Below are 4,482 nucleotides of genomic sequence, written 5' to 3' on the forward strand. Positions count from 1 at the left end.
GTGTTAAAGTGGCAGGCATCCGGAAGGTCAGGGCCTTTTTTGCGGACAGAGCCGAAATGTTCTGCAAAGAGTCACCCAGTTTATGCTTCATGCTACATTGGAGAAACGACACTGTGCGAGCAGTGAATGCAGTAGACTAGGTTGTGGCAAAAGTACTGGTAAAGTGCTGCTTCATCTGGCAGGTATATTTGAGTCCTTGGTTATTCAAGAGGGAGCAGGTAAATGGGCAAGTGTTACACATTTGGCGGTTACAGGGGAAAGTGCCTTGGGACAATGGGAGATGGATGCCTTGGGACTATTGGGACTATGGGAGATGATGAAAGTGAAGAAAGAGTGGACTGAGGTATAACACCTGCCCATTTACCTCCTCCCACATATAAATCCCTGAAGTTTAAAGAAAGTTCCGTTGAATGATTCAGTACCACGTGACCCATGAACTGATTTATAATCATTTTCCCGGACCAGCATCATTATTGAGTCACAACAGCTGCAGGCCATCGCTGGGGGCTTGCCTTATGACTTCACGGTGCGGCCGGAAGCGCCGGGAACAGTTTAGGAAAGAGACCGCCCGGTGGGTCAGGCAGCCCTGCATCGGGAAGCATTGGCCAACCACTTTCAGTTAACGTGGGGAACACATGTCCACATTCAACAGCCTCTTTCTAATTTAAGATCAAGATCCTCCAAACCGAAATGATCCAGCTAAGTTTGGAAGAATTTCTTCCAGGTTTTCGCAAATTATTTCAGTGAGGACGTTGTTAAAGTTTGAACGTTGAAAGTTTTCAAATTTCAGCGAAATTGCAGTTCCTGCACATCAGGCATTCAAACCTCTTCTCGGCTCCGGGCCAATCCGAAAGCTCGGGAACAGGCTAAAACACTGAAAGATTCGAAGGCGATGGCCCCAGTGTAGGAGAGCTAGTTCCTAGTGACATGGATGTGCCTGCAGAGGATGAGATCGGACTGTCCCTATGTCTCCACAATGTATGTCCCAGGCTTTATTATGGGAAAATAAAACTGATGGCTCGGCAAACTGAATTACGTATTAATTCAGTACTAGCTTCCTTGAAGAGATTGTGGACGCTACCCAAATGCCTGTCATTGTGGTGCTTTTTGTCAGCGTGCTTGGCTATTAAGTGCAAGGTTGGTGTTTTGAAACCACCCAAGGTGATTTCACTCCGACTGCTTTCTTAGCTGCAAAGTAGCGTCTATTTAATTGGGTCAGGAAAATGTTTCCCAAACGGAAATCGTCTCCACTGAGGAAACACAAAGGGGTTTCTGAACTGATTCAATGTCCAACGTCAAGGAGTGCGGATACTGAGAATCCGAGACAGAAAGAGAACCTGCTGGAGAAACTCAGCAGGTTTGGTAGTACCTGTGGGAGAAGGCAAAGTTCAGAAGAAGGTATGAAATCTTGTCTCTTCTTCTCTTTCCACAGATGCTGCCTGACCTGCTGAGTTGCTCCTGCAATTTCAGTTTTTGTTTTAACTGAAAGCCCATTTCATCTTTCGGGATGAAACACCTAGACTTGCCAAATGCAAATATTCAACCGTATCGAAACCTGTGAAGTGTATGGATTCAAAAAACTCAGCAGTGATTTACTCTTTCTAAGCTCCACAAGCAGAGAGACCTGGGAAATGAAGCTGTCAGTGTGGTTCTGTACTGGTGGACCGAGTGGTTAATGCGATGGACTTGAGATCCATTGCGGTTTCCCCACGCAGGTGTGAACCCTGCCGACTGCAGTTGAGAAATGTCGTCAAAAACATAGGGAGACTGTTCCCCGGTTTCTTATTTAAGATTCAAATCAGTGGAGTTGGGAAATATTTCACTCACATTGGTAACGATGAGAATCTGCAACCCACTGTCTGTCAGGATGGAACAAGCAGATATCAGCGGAAATCGTGATCGAAATGAAGCAGGCACCTGAAGACAAGGGTGTTTCCTTTGCCAGTGAAAGATACTGCTTCACAAAGTTGGGCCTGTGGAAGGGAATCTGTGACAGTGATTATCTTTGGTTGTTCACATTGTGAATGTTCCCATTGCTGCTCATGTCCGTGTTAACGTCAGAGCTCTGAACATGGTGGCGTTCGGTACTCTCAGGACCATGGGGGCAATGGATGACGTATCTGACTCCACCTACTTGTTTCAAGTGCAGCTCACAGCTTCTTCACACATCCCAATTAATCTTCCTCATTGTCCTGAAATCGGCGTATTGGCACAATTCCAAATGTGCAGGAATGAGAATCTTTTCACTGTCTCGTGTCAGTAAATGTCCCTGAGAACATCAGAGTCAAGTCACAGCGCCGTCAGAGGAGGGGAAGCTGAAAGACCCCACACACTGGTCACGGGCACATTTCACTTTCCCCAACACACCACCCCAACCACTGCGGCTCTTGGGAGTGGAAAGGGAACAAACACCAAAACCCAGTCTCAGCTTTGTAAATCTTCAGGAAATAAGAAAACTGTCCATCCCTTCGGGTCTTCCATCCTGGGCTGACAGCGTTGATTTTAAATGGCTGTCCTGTCAGTGCCGATTCGTTTTGGCTGAAAAAAAAATTCCTTATCTCATCCCAGCATTTCTTGCCACAGAGACCTGTGTGGCAGAGTTCATGTATATGTTTCCTTGTATGGTATTTTGTAAATAAGAAACTTTTCCGGTTGTTTGTATCGGGTATTTCAGGTTCATTAGCCGCTGTTTAAATGTGTTGGTAAATTTGTGGGCTACCATGATGCTGAGAGGGTTGAGTTGTCTGGACATCATTTCCCAGATGTCTTTAATGTAAAGTAATGTGGCTAGGGTTTCTACAGACGTTGTGTCTGCTTGTGTCAGTTTGTTGATGTGAAATCGGCACATTGGGTTTATTGGGTAGGCAAAAGTGAGGACTGCAGATGCTGGAAACCAGAGTTTAGATCAGATTGATGCTGGAAAAGCACACCAGGTCAGACAGCTTCCGAGGAGCAGGAAAATCGACGTTTCGGGCAAAAGCCCTTCATCAGGAATAGAGGCAGGACCTCTCCAGGGTGGAGCGATAAATTGGGGGTGGGGTGTGCTGGGCCGAAGGTAGCAAAAAGTATAATAGGTGAATGGGGATGGGGATGGAGGTGACAGATCAGAGAGGAGGATGGAGCGGATAGGTGGGAAGGGAGATTGGCAGGTCGGCGAGGTCATGAGGACAGCGCTGAGCTGGAAGGTTGGAATTGAGGTAAGGTGGAGGGGAAGTGAGGAAACTGATGAAGTTCACATTGATGGCTTGGGGTTGAATTTACCCCAAGCGGAAGATGAGACGTTCATCCTCCAGGCATCGGGTGGGGAGGGAGCGGCGATGGAGGAGGCCCAGGAACTGCATGTCCTCGGCAGAGTGGGAGGGGGTTTGAAATGTTGGGCCATAGGGCGATGGGGTTGATTGGTGCCGGTGTCCTAGAGATGTTCCCTCAAGCGCTGTGACTTGACTCTGCGAGGACTCTCCAGTCTCCCCAATGTAGAGGAGACCGGATCGGGAGCAATGGATAAAAGAAATGACAAAGCCTTCGACCGACCACGGCCCGGATTCGATTTCCGGGTAGGGAAGTAATTTTTAGTAGAGCTATCAGGCGACCTCTGCATCTCCCCGGTCGTCTAATGGTTAGGATTCGGCGCTCTCACCGCCGCGGCCCGGGTTCGATTCCCGGTCAGGGAAGCTGTTTTCAGGAGGTTTAAGGGCTACCCGTTCTTCGACAATGGTCTGTAGAGTTTTTTTATTGGTCTTCGTAGTTCCTGGGTGCGGCAGTGTGTAGTGGCTCGTTGAAATAATGTCCTGATGCAGATTTGTTTGTATGTGTAGTGGTGATTGCTTCTGTAGTTAAGTTCTTGGTTCGCGTGCGTTGTTCTCCTGTAGACGCTGTTTTGAATTTACCATTGACTGTTCGCTGTACTGTGACATCTAGAAATGGCACTTTGTTGTTGTTCTCTTTTGTGAAATTTATGCCAGTAAGGATATTGTTGATGGTGTTCTAGGTTTCCTCTAATTCGTTTCATTTTTTGATGACAAATGTGTCATCGCTGTAGGGGACTCAAAGTTTGGGTTGGATCATTGGAAGGGCTATTTGTTCGAGTCTCTGCATTATTGCTTCTGCTAGGAATTCTGATGTTGCCGGTGGTATCATGGGTATTTCGTTGATTTGTTTGTAGGGCTTGTTATTGAATATGAAGTGGGTGATAAGGCACAGATCCACGAGCTTGACAGTGTTATCTATGCTGATGAAGTTGGTGCTGTGTTTGTGTCTTTGGTTCTTCGAGTAGTGTCTTCAGTTTTCTTTGGCCACGTTGATGTTAATGGATTGAACAGGGCTGTTATATCAAAGGACAACATTATTCCATCCTCTTCTATCTTAGTGTCTTTGGTGTTCAGGAATTCTTGGATGGAGTAAATGGAGTGGAGTGAATCTTCCACTTGGTGTTTTAGTCCTCAGTGTAGGCCTTTGACAAGTCTGTATATTGGTGTTCCAAGT

General features: G+C 46.7%; 1 non-coding gene across 1 annotated transcript; it reads left to right on the forward strand.

The window, feature by feature from the left end:
• Window positions 1-3,599: 3,599 nt before the first annotated feature.
• trnae-cuc (transfer RNA glutamic acid (anticodon CUC)) lies at window positions 3,600-3,671 on the forward strand. Its single transcript has one exon. It is a non-coding gene; the product is annotated as a tRNA-Glu (tRNA).
• Window positions 3,672-4,482: the final 811 nt, after the last annotated feature.

The sequence above is a fragment of the Chiloscyllium punctatum genome, chromosome 36 (assembly GCF_047496795.1).
Source record: "Chiloscyllium punctatum isolate Juve2018m chromosome 36, sChiPun1.3, whole genome shotgun sequence".
NCBI classification, from domain to species: Eukaryota; Metazoa; Chordata; class Chondrichthyes; order Orectolobiformes; family Hemiscylliidae; genus Chiloscyllium; species Chiloscyllium punctatum.